The 13097-nt window shown below is 42.6% G+C and overlaps 1 long non-coding RNA gene across 1 annotated transcript; it reads right to left on the reverse strand.

Annotated features, from left to right (window-relative positions):
* Positions 1–12052: 12052 nt before the first annotated feature.
* On the reverse strand, positions 12053–12675 carry LOC306927792. Its single transcript, XR_013790586.1, has 3 exons — positions 12501–12675; positions 12368–12462; positions 12053–12294 (listed from the first exon to the last, which is right to left on the reverse strand). It is a non-coding gene; the product is annotated as an uncharacterized lncRNA (long non-coding RNA).
* Positions 12676–13097: the final 422 nt, after the last annotated feature.

Consider the following 13097-nt stretch of genomic DNA (forward strand, 5'->3'; position numbering starts at 1 on the left):
GAGAACTGATTCTACAAATGTCATCATGTCACAATCAATCAATCAATCAATCAATCAATCAATCAATCAATCAACTTTATTTATTCAGACTCGGGTCCAGTTAAAAACAGACAACATAAAATCCCACATACAAACAGGAACACCCCTATCCCTTAACCCATTCTGGGCGGGAACTAAACCCCTTGTGGTGTTTTAAGCATCATGTTATACTTTAGCTATTGAAAAATAGCAGATCTACAAGCTCGTAGCGCGGCTGCTATTTTTGAAAAATGGTGAAAATGAAAAACCTCATGTTTCTGTATCAGTGGTTCTCAATATTTCGAGCTTGTAGCTCTGCTATTTTTGAAAAATGGTGAAAATGAAAAACGCCCTGAATGGGTTAAAAACAGCAGTTTTATAGTAAACAGTCATACCAGTGCTTCCAACAAGCAGAGCGATACCTACGTAGTTCCACTGAGGCTGGGGTTACACAGCAGAGCGATACCTACGTAGTTCCACTGAGGCTGGGGTTACACAGCAGAGCGATACCTACGTAGTTCCACTGAGGCTGGGGTTACACAGCAGAGCGATACCTACGTAGTTCCACTGAGGCTGGGGTTACACAGCAGAGCGATACCTACGTAGTTCCACTGAGGCTGGGGTTACACAGCAGACCGATACCTACGTAGTTCCACTGAGGCTGGGGTTACACAGCAGAGCGATACCTACGTAGTTCCACTGAGGCTGGGGTTACACAGCAGAGCGATACCTAGTTACACTGAGGCTGGGGTTACACAGCAGCAAAATAACAGAGTTCTGTGACTCATTGAGCCGACACATACATTTGTACATCCCAGTTTCCCAGTAATGCATGAAAAGTATACACACCCACATTACAGAATAACTCCCTTGCACTGCTCCACCTTGGTTTTTTCAACAGTATACGCATTATAAGCAAATGGCAGTTTATTATCAATGTCATCATCATGGCAGTTTTCAGAAAAAGCAATGTTTCTATATAGTGATTTTCAAACTATTTCATGTCAAGGACCCCCAGAATTATATGTAATTGGCCCCGGACCCCAATCTCAAAATATGTTGCTCCAGGGACCCCCGGGACCCCCCCCCCCCAGAACGTTCACTCTGAAAGAATATATAGGTCTGGCCAGTCCGTCGAATTTACTGCTGGGTTTCCTCATGAAGCCAATAAAGTGTGGCTCTAACTCATACAGTGTTCAGTTAACAAATTAAGTCTCAAAGTCTCATGTTCATGGACCCTGTGCAGTTTGCTGCTATAGAGGTCTAGTCTCATGTTCATGGACCCTGTGCAGTTTGCTGCTATAGAGGTCTAGTCTCATGTTCATGGACCCTGTGCAGTTTGCTGCTATAGAGGTCTAGTCTCATGTTCATGGACCCTGTGCAGTTTGCTGCTATAGAGGTCTAGTCTCATGTTCATGGACCCTGTGCAGTTTGCTGCTATAGAGGTCTAGTCTCATGTTCATGGACCCCGTGCAGTTTGCTGCTATAGAGGTCTAGTCTCATGTTCATGGACCCCATGCAGTTTGCTGCTATAGAGGTCTAGTCTCATGTTCATGGACCCTGTGCAGTTTGCTGCTATAGAGGTCTAGTCTCATGTTCATGGACCCTGTGCAGTTTGCTGCTATAGAGGTCTAGTCTCATGTTCATGGACCCCATGCAGTTTGCTGCTATAGAGGTCTAGTCTCATGTTCATGGACCCTGTGCAGTTTGCTGCTATAGAGGTCTAGTCTCATGTTCATGGACCCTGTGCAGTTTGCTGCTATAGAGGTCTATGGCCCTATTATGCATGTCTTAAGTACCAGGTCTTATTACTTAACTTAAGACCTGGAGGCGTGATCAATGCCATTTGGCTATTCTGAGTGGCCAAACAGCATTGACCACGCCTCCAGGTCTTAAGTTAAGTCATAAGACCTGGTACTTAAGACACGCATAATAGGGCCCCTAGTCTCATGTTCATGGACCCCGTGCAGTTTGCTGCTATAGAGGTCTAGTCTCATGTTCATGGACCCTGTGCAGTTTGCTGCTATAGAGGTCTAGCATTCCACTCTGTTGGATACAATTAATAGTCGTAACTTATACACGCTTAAATCATTAAGTATGTGTACTTTGTATGGACTTCTCCTCTGCTTTTAAAACAGTCCAACAATATATTCTCCTAAGACACCTGTGTGACCTGCAACGCAGTAGTCAGTGACTTCATTGGGTGGACTTTTGGAGAGGGACCCCCTCACACCCCAACACCCTCACACCCCAACACCCTCACACCCTCACACCCCAACACCCTCACACCCCAACACGTCAGTATATAATAACACCTTTTGGAGAGGGACACCCCAACACGTCAGTATATAATAACACCTTTTGGAGAGGGACACCCTCACACCCCAACACGTCAGTATATAATAACACCTTTTGGAGAGGGACACCCTCACACCCCAACACGTCAGTATATAATAACACCTTTTGGAGAGGGACACCCTCACACCCCAACACGTCAGTATATAATAACACCTTTTGGAGAGGGACACCCCAACACCCCAACACGTCAGTATATAATAACACCTTTTGGAGAGGGACACCCTCACACCCCAACACGTCAGTATATAATAACACCTTTTGGAGAGGGACCCCCTCACACCCCAACACGTCAGTATATAATAACACCTTTTGGAGAGGGACACCCTCACACCCCAACACGTCAGTATATAATAACACCTTTTGGAGAGGGACACCCTCACACCCCAACACGTCAGTATATAATAACACCTTTTGGAGAGGGACACCCTCACACCCCAACACGTCAGTATATAACAAGTAAGATGCGCGAACGCGGGAAGCGAACGCAGCTCGTAAATTGCAAAAACAACAATTAGAATAAATTACGTAATTTTTTAAGGTTTTTTTTAAGTTCTTTTTTTTTGTGTTTTTTAAGTTTTTTTTTAAGTTAAGTTTTTTTTTAAGTTAAGTTTTTTTTAAGTTTTTCCTTTTAAAGTTTTTCCTTTTTAAGTTTTTTTTTTTTTTTAAGTTAAGTTTTTTTTAAGTTAAGTTTTTCCTTTTAAAGTTTTTCCTTTTTAAGTTTTTGTTTTAAGTTAAGAGTTTTTTTAAGTTAAGTTTTGTGTGTGTACGCGTGCGTGCGTGCGTGCGTGCGTGCGTGTGTGCGTGTGTGTGTGTGTGCATGTGTGTGTTTTTGTGTGTGATACAGCTGCGCCCTCTGGTGGTGGGCGGGTGGTGTTACAGCGTGACACACACACACACAGACACACAGACAGGATCTGCTGGGTCTCATAGTAAATGCTCACTGCGTTCGCAATAACACCTTTTGGAGAGGGACACCCCAACACGTCAGTATATAATAACACCTTTTGGAGAGGGACACCCTCACACCCCAACACGTCAGTATATAATAACACCTTTTGGAGAGGGACCCCCTCACACCCCAACACGTCAGTATATAATAACACCTTTTGGAGAGGGACACCCTCACACCCCAACACGTCAGTATATAATAACACCTTTTGGAGAGGGACACCCTCACACCCCAACACGTCAGTATATAATAACACCTTTTGGAGAGGGACACCCCAACACCCCAACACGTCAGTATATAATAACACCTTTTGGAGAGGGACACCCTCACACCCCAACACGTCAGTATATAATAACACCTTTTGGAGAGGGACCCCCTCACACCCCAACACGTCAGTATATAATAACACCTTTTGGAGAGGGACACCCTCACACCCCAACACGTCAGTATATAATAACACCTTTTGGAGAGGGACACCCCAACACGTCAGTATATAATAACACCTTTTGGAGAGGGACACCCCAACAAGTCAGTATATAATAACACCTTTTCTGACTGCCTTATCTTGAATACTGGCATTCCACAAGGGCAGGGGTGTGTTGAATCTCCTCTCACTATACACACACGAGTTACAATACAAAATAGTTACTACAGTATCTCTCAATGTATGCTGACAGGGCAGCCTCCTTGACCTTAATGTCACTGAGACCAAGGAGGCTGACAGGGCAGCCTCCTTGACCTTAATGTCACTGAGACCAAGGAGGCTGACAGGGCAGCCTCCTTGACCTTAATGTCACTGAGACCAAGGAGGCTGCCCTGTCAGCCTCCTTGACCTTAATGTCACTGAGACTAAGCCTCCTTGACCTTAATGTCACTGAGACCAAGGAGGCTGCCCTGTCAGCCTCCTCGACCTTAATGTCACTGAGACCAAGGAGGCTGCCCTGTCAGCCTCCTTGGCCTTAATGTCACTGAGACCAAGGAGGCTGCCCTGTCAGCCTCCTCGACCTTAATGTCACTGAGACCAAGGAGGCTGCCCTGTCAGCCTCCTCGACCTTAATGTCACTGAGACCAAGGAGGCTGCCCTGTCAGCCTCCTCGACCTTAATGTCACTGAGACCAAGGAGGCTGCCCTGTCAGCCTCCTCGACCTTAATGTCACTGAGACCAAGGAGGCTGCCCTGTCAGCCTCCTCGACCTTAATGTCACTGAGACCAAGGAGGCTGCCCTGTCAGCCTCCTCGACCTTAATGTCACTGAGACCAAGGAGGCTGCCCTGTCAGCCTCCTCGACCTTAATGTCACTGAGACCAAGGAGGCTGACAGGGCAGCCTCCTCGACCTTAATGTCACTGAGACCAAGGAGGCCTACCAGCTGCTCTGCCCAAGGTTTATTATAATTATGCAAATCTTTATAAGGAGGGCAATCTATCACTTGCCACACTCTAGTAACCAAATCTGCACTATTGTACAAGACAGAAGACACCATACAAATAGTGTTCAAGGAAAATTAAGTAAAAGCGTTTTTCAGCATTCTGTCCCAGCATTCTGTTGAGGAGCACAGGGTCCATCTTTAGGCCTGTTATTATGAGTGGGTCTGCATGGAGCAGCTGTTATTATGAGTGGGTCTGCATGGAGCAGCTGTTATTATGAGTGGGTCTGCATGGAGCAGCTGTTATTATGAGTGTGTCTGCATGGAGCAGCTGTTATTATGAGTGGGTCTGCATGGAGCAGCTGTTATTATGAGGGTCTGCAGGGAGCAGCTGTTATTATGAGTGGGTCTGCAGGGAGCAGCTGTTATTATGAGTGGGTCTGCAGGGAGCAGCTGTTATTATGAGTGGGTCTGCAGGGAGCAGCTGTTATTATGAGGGTCTGCAGGGAGCAGCTGTTATTATGAGTGGGTCTGCAGGGAGCAGCTGTTATTATGAGTGGGTCTGCAGGGAGCAGCTGTTATTATGAGTGGGTCTGCAGGGAGCAGCTGTTATTATGAGGGTCTGCAGGGAGCAGCTGTTATTATGAGTGGGTCTGCATGGAGCAGCTGTTATTATGAGTGGGTCTGCATGGAGCAGCTGTTATTATGAGTGGGTCTGCATGGAGCAGCTGTTATTATGAGTGGGTCTGCAGGGAGCAGCTGTTATTATGAGTGGGTCTGCAGGGAGCAGCTGTTATTATGAGTGGGTCTGCAGGGAGCAGCTGTTATTATGAGTGGGTCTGCAGGGAGCAGCTGTTATTATGAGTGGGTCTGCATGGAGCAGCTGTTATTATGAGTGGGTCTGCATGGAGCAGCTGTTATTATGAGTGGGTCTGCAGGGAGCAGCTGTTATTATGAGTGGGTCTGCATGGAGCAGCTGTTATTATGAGTGGGTCTGCATGGAGCAGCTGTTATTATGAGTGGGTCTGCATGGAGCAGCTGTTATTATGAGTGGGTCTGCAGGGAGCAGCTGTTATTATGAGTGTGTCTGCATGGAGCAGCGCTCACTGACTGGGCCTCATGCGCCAACCGTTCTTAAGAAGTTCTTAAGAGGAAATTTGTTCTTAGACCCACTTAGGAAGTTTTTAAGAAGGTTTTGGGATCCCTCAATCTTTTCTTAGTTGTGATTTGTTCGTAGGTAAGAACAGAATCTACGCACACTGTGGAGCACTCTTAGGGTGCCTTTTTCGTTCTTAAGTGCAATCTGAAAACATAAAGGGAAAACAGCGCCATCTGCATGATGCTCAAAGTTTGGTCTGAGGACCTCAAGGGGTCCTTGAGGAAGTTCCAGGCAGTCCACAGCAAAATATGGAATATTTTACCACTTTAATCCCATTTTATACTTTGAAAATAGCCAATCTACAAGCTCACAAACGCGTCCCATTACTGCCCATTTTGAGCTTGTAGATCGGCTATTTTCAAAACATTTTGATAAATCTTCAAAACATTACCCTAGCAGAAAATATTTTCATATGGGGGTCTGCAGAATGCATGTCAATTTGGGGGTCCTTGACATGAAAATGTTTGAGAACCACTGGTTTAGAGTTCACAACCCAACCCAAACAAACGCACCATACCCACCACATAACCCCCCCCCCCCCCCAGTTGACTATTGTGAGATAAATAATAAAATACATTCATGAATATTGAAAATATTAAAATATTGAAATATTGAAAATGTGAAAATTTCTGTTCACTTCAGTACCTCCACAGTATTATTGATTTTTAATGTTTGGAGTCTGGTGTTCCACCATATTTAGACTTTAGTTTAGGTATTCTTGACTTCACTCAACTTTATTTCTATGTGTGAGGTCCTGTGAGCTGCAATCACACACAGGTGTGACTGCAGGCAAGGCCATGGAGTCATGCAAAACCACACCCACCTGGGTGAACACAGGTAGGAAAGTGAATTCCCAATGCCTTATATGGGATTGGTGGGGCGGTTCCCTATGGTAATTAGGATGCTAATTAGGATATGTGGGGCGTCTACCTATGATCATTTGAATGAACTGGCACACCCCTTCAAGTTACGAGGATTTGGATTCATCATCATAAGAACATGCTTACGAACAATTCTGCCTACTTAAGAACGTTTCATGAATCTGACTGGACTTCTCTTAGGAATTCACTTAGGAAGAAATGTAAGAGGAAAAGTTAGGAACTTATTGGCGCATGAGGCCCAATGTGTCGCGTAATGCACGTTGTCTAGGGTGTTTTATGAAAGGGAGAAGAGTCTGGGACTTGTGGAGTGTTGTCCAGGGTGTTTTATGAAAGGGAGAAGAGTCTGGGACTTGTGGAGTGTTGTCCAGGGTGTTTTATGAAAGGGAGAAGAGTCTGGGACTTGTGGAGTGTTGTCCAGGGTGTTTTAGGGAAGGGCGATCAAATTGTTAAACGGTAAATAGTGCATTTATATAGCGTAGCCGTAGACGGTGCATTTAGCATTACATTCACCCATTCACACTGTGACGGCCCGAAATGGTCCAGCCATCTGTTCATGACACCTGTCACTCACCCCTGGGAACCGCCCATTGTGAAAAGCCCCGTTGATTGCGCCGGTGCGCTAGCCTGGTTAATAAACCAGACCGAATCAGCCGTTGGCAAAACAAAATTGCCTATATACCGCGACAGTGTTGTGTGATATTAGTCTGGCTTATTAGCCAGGCTGTGTGATATTAGTCTGGCTTATTAGCCAGGCTACCGGTGCGCGCGAGTGTGGAGCCAGACAGAGAGACAGAGGACCGTTCCTTATTGGGAACGAGGAAGTTTAAGTTAGCCCCTCGATTCTCCGTGTTTGTCCCGTGTGTTTTGGTCCGTAAAGTGGCGTAGCCTCCGGCGTGTGATCAAACCCTGCAGAGCTACTACAACCATTCAAACGGACGAAATATCACAGACAACGATCCCGCGCATCCTGACCTGGTTCTGTCCTGTCAGCTATCACACACGGAGCAGTGGTACATTTTCCCCCTTTATTATTTCAAGCGCTGTTTTGTTGTTTTGTTGTTTTGGAGACTATTAAAGAGCCGCTCTGCTCGGACAGACGGACTATAGGCCTACTTTAATTTACTAACATTCACGTTGCATCTGCGTTGCGTGGATCTGGAACAATATCAACGGTTATTTATTTATTTATTTATGAACTGCGCACGGTTGACATGAAATCATGGCCTGAGAGTGAAGGTTACGTGTGTAACCCCAGTCCTTGTGTTTGACATATATTTTTGTTTCCTTTTTGGTTTATTTACAAACATTTCAGACTGGTGTGTTTTGTTATTTTTTGCTGGTTGATACTTCAATATAATAACTTGAAACTGAGTTGATGTGTGTTTTATTTCTTGGTGTAAGGGTTTACATTTTACATTTTTACATGTAGGCCTAAGTCCTGTGTCGGTTTCCCAGTGGTTAACCCAGATGAGCAAGAACTCATAAAAAAGGAGAAATAACATTTCTCTGGTAGACTAGATCTACCTGGCACCCCTAAGACAATTAACCATTTAACTGCGGAAACCGTTACAACACACACATTCACACACCGATGGCGGAGGGAACATTCAAGGCACCAACCAGCACATCAGGAGCAATTAGGCGTTCAGAGTCTTGCTCAAGGACACTTAACCGGCTGCCTGCCGAACACATGGAACACGAGAACCTACTCTTTCTAACTGCTCCGCCAAACGCAAATTTCTCGTGTTCGAATTTTTTAAAAGCTTTTTGATCGGTTTCGATGGCTAGCTGATGTTGCTACCGCAAACAATACTCTGAGACACAAAACACACAATGGCTGCGGCCATTTTGAAGATGCGAGCGCATCCACTTCCATTCTAAGCCCTGCGCTCCAAGCCCTGTATCTCAGAAACTGCGCTGTGATACTTGCGGTCGGCTTTATCCACCATCGACCGAGAGAACAACAACCGGTGAAGACACCACACACAGCAGTTTGTCACAGGAACATGCTATTACGGATATTTGGCTCTTCAAAGTAAGTGTTACGCGCGATAAAACCCTGGCAGTACGCGATCGAGGGATTCATTAATGCTAGCGGTAAATGGGTTTAAACACTAACTCAGGGGGAGCCCACAGGGATCGAACTGGGAACCTTACCTTCTGGTTCTAAACTAGCAACTCTACCCCTGATCCACTGCCCATATGTTTTACAATGATAATCAAAATGTACAAAGTAGAGTTGCTGAACTCACGGGACTATCCGTTAGCGAAATTTCTAAATAAATAAAAAGTAACTTATAGTAACTGAAGTTTTCAAATAATTGCAGTGTAGTGAGAATGATTGTTTAGAAAATATTGAATAATTTTGTGTTAGTTTTAACACAAATCTTCTCTTCTAGGGGACCCTAGCAAAAACACCTTTTCAGATGGCGGTCCACAGCTAAATATATCAATGTGGGGGTCCTTGGGACGAGAGGTTTGAGAACCACTGCTACAGTATCCTTGTCTAGATGCACAAACTGTCTGGGCAGTGAATGAGAGGACAGCTCTGCCATTTCACATCACTACCACTAGGTGGGAGCAGAGCACTTATTTTGGTAAGACTGGATCAAGTTGACTACAGAAACATTGCTGGCATCTGTTTGTGAAAATTGGACTCTCACCTGAATAGTTTAAATAAAGTTAATTTAAACAGTAAACTGACCTCTGCCCTGGATAGTTTAAATAAAGTTTATTTAAACAGTAAACTGGCCTCTACCCTGAATAGTTTAAATAAAGTTTATTTAAACAGTAAACTGGCCTCTACCCTGAATAGTTTAAATAAAGTTTATTTAAACAGTAAACTGGACTCTACCCTGAATAGTTTAAATAAAGTTTATTTAAACAGTAAACTGGACTCTACCCTGAATAGTTTAAATAAAGTTTATTTAAACAGTAAACTGGACTCTACCCTGAATAGTTTAAATAAAGTTTATTTAAACAGTAAACTGGCCTCTACCCTGAATAGTTTAAATAAAGTTTATTTAAACAGTAAACTGGCCTCTACCCTGAATCGTTTAAATAAAGTTTATTTAAACAGTAAACTGGCCTCTACCCTGAATAGTTTAAATAAAGTTTATTTAAACAGTAAACTGGCCTCTACCCTGAATAGTTTAAATAAAGTTTATTTAAACAGTAAACTGGCCTCTACCCTGAATAGTTTAAATAAAGTTTATTTAAACAGTAAACTGGCCTCTACCCTGAATAGTTTAAATAAAGTTTATTTAAACAGTAAACTGGCCTCTGCCCTGAATAGTTTAAATATAGTTTATTTAAAAGGTAAACTGGTCTCTGAACCGGATCCACACTGTTCACATCAGAAGTGAAACCAGGAAAGCCTGGTGACAGGATGAGCGCTGCGTTTTGGTTGATACTGTATATTAAATGCGTTTAGGTTGATACTGTATATTAAATGCGTTTTGGTTGATACTGTATATTAAATGCGTTTTGGTTGATACTGTATATTAAATGCGTTTTGGTTGATACTGTATATTAAATGCGTTTTGGTTGATACTGTATATTAAATGCGTTTTGGTTGATACTGTATATTAAATGCGTTTTGGTTGATACTGTATATTAAATGCGTTTTGGTTGATACTGTATATTAAATGCGTTTTGGTTGATACTGTATATTAAATGCGTTTAGGTTGATACTGTATATTAAATGCATTTTGGTTGATACTGTATATTAAATGCGTTTAGGTTGATACTGTATATTAAATGCGTTTTGGTTGATACTGTATATTAAATGGAACATTTATACATTAGGTGACATCAGGACCCCAGGAAGACTAGAGGCTCAGTCATGTGTCTCTAATGGGGATCCTTCAATAAACATAAACAGGTATAGCCAGTGATACGGTTATGATCTCCTTACTTGGTCTCTAAATGGAGGTCCACCCTAACGTGCACAGACGCTCATCGCTGCTTGCAGCTTTAATTGCTTATTGAATTCCCTTTACAGGGTCTGTAATGTTTCTAATGAGACTGCATGTCTTTACAGGGTCTGTAATGTTTCTAATGAGACTGCATGTCTTTACAGGGTCTGTAATGTTTCTAATGAGACTGCATGTCTTTACAGGGTCTATAATGTTTCTAATGAGACTGCATGTCTTTACAGGGTCTGTAATGTTTCTAATGAGACTGCATGTCTTTACAGGGTCTGTAATGTTTCTAATGAGACTGCATGTCTTTACAGGGTCTGTAATGTTTCTAATGAGACTGCATGTCTTTACAGGGTCTGTAATGTTTCTAATGAGACTGCATGTCTTTACAGGGTCTGTAATGTTTCTAATGAGACTGCATGTCTTTACAGGGTCTGTAATGTTTCTAATGAGACTGCATGTCTTTACAGGGTCTGTAATGTTTCTAATGAGACTGCATGTCTTTACAGGGTCTGTAATGTTTCTAATGAGACTGCATGTCTTTACAGGGTCTGTAATGTTTCTAATGAGACTGCATGTCTTTACAGGGTCTGTAATGTTTCTAATGAGACTGCATGTCTTTACAGGGTCTGTAATGTTTCTAATGAGACTGCATGTCTTTACAGGGTCTGTAATGTTTCTAATGAGACTGCATGTCTTTACAGGGTCTGTAATGTTTCTAATGAGACTGCATGTCTTTACAGGGTCTGTAATGTTTCTAATGAGACTGCATGTCTTTACAGGGTCTGTAATGTTCTAATGAGACTGCATGTCTTTACAGGGTCTGTAATGTTTCTAATGAGACTGCATGTCTTTACAGGGTCTGTAATGTTTCTAATGAGACTGCATGTCTTTACAGGGTCTGTAATGTTTCTAATGAGACTGCATGTCTTTACAGGGTCTGTAATGTTTCTAATGAGACTGCATGTCTTTACAGGGTCTGTAATGTTTCTAATGAGACTGCATGTCTTTACAGGGTCTGTAATGTTTCTAATGAGACTGCATGTCTTTACAGGGTCTGTAATGTTTCTAATGAGACTGCATGTCTTTACAGGGTCTGTAATGTTTCTAATGAGACTGCATGTCTTTACAGGGTCTGTAATGTTTCTAATGAGACTGCATGTCTTTACAGGGTCTGTAATGTTTCTAATGAGACTGCATGTCTTTACAGGGTCTGTAATGTTTCTAATGAGACTGCATGTCTTTACAGGGTCTGTAATGTTTCTAATGAGACTGCATGTCTTTACAGGGTCTGTAATGTTTCTAATGAGACTGCATTTCTTTACAGGATCTGTAGCCTAATGTTTCTAATGAGACTGCATGTCTTCTTCAGAAACCTTTTAGTCAACAGAGAAACAAAACATGTGCAAAATCAACTTTATTTTGTTCGTGTTAAGATTACAATTTTAACCCAAGTAACCAAAGTCCCATTAAAACAGAAGTGGATAATTAGTAACGTGTATGTATTGTATTAAACATATAAAATCTAAACCAACCATATTATGTTGACATAACTAGTAGTGTGCTGTTTCATCCTGTAGGTGTCACCGATGATACTAACCAAGGCTCTGTTCCATTTACTGTAGTATTAGCTCAGTGGGCTCTGTTCCATTTAGTGTAGTATTAGCTCAGTGGGCTCTGTTCCATTTAGTGTAGTATTAGCTCAGTGATGATACTAACCAAGGCTCTGTTCCATTTAGTGTAGTATTATATCAGTGATGATACTAACCAAGGCTCTGTTCCATTTAGTGTAGTATTAGCTCAGTGGGCTCTGTTCCATTTAGTGTAGTATTATATCAGTGATGATACTAACCAAGGCTCTGTTCCATTTAGTGCAGTATTAGCTCAGTGATACCGTCCCAATATAAAGATCCACCAAGTCTTTCCGGGGCCACACAGTCACTTCGGGCGTACAGCCGTCGGAACTGCTCAGCCTGGTTTGCCTAAACGTAACCTCCCTAAACTATGCCTAAACGGTTAAACCTAACCTTAACCCCTGTAAAACTATGTATGAAAATAACAAGTGTGTGTGTGTGTGTGTGTGTGTGTGTGTGTGTGTGTGTGTGTGTGTGTGTGTGTGTGTGTGTGTGTGTGTGTGTGTGTGTGTGTGTGTGTGTGTGTGTGTGTGAAATAAGATAATACAAAAAATATATATAAAAACGAATAATAATTAGGGATGCACGATTAATCGGTAGCATAATCGGAATGGTCCATATCGATATCGGACATAAAGATGCCATCTCGGTATCGGATCAGTCTCAAAATAATACAGATTATTTAATCGGTTTTCACCAGCAAAAAAAATTCAAAACATTACATTTAATTCATCCAAACAGAAAAGTCCTCTCTAATGATATTAAACAACGTCAAAATCACCAAAATTGCAGCTGTAGGGAAAGCTTGAAT

This window comes from Electrona antarctica (assembly GCF_951216825.1).
Source record: "Electrona antarctica genome assembly, chromosome: 8".
Classification (NCBI taxonomy): Eukaryota; Metazoa; Chordata; class Actinopteri; order Myctophiformes; family Myctophidae; genus Electrona; species Electrona antarctica.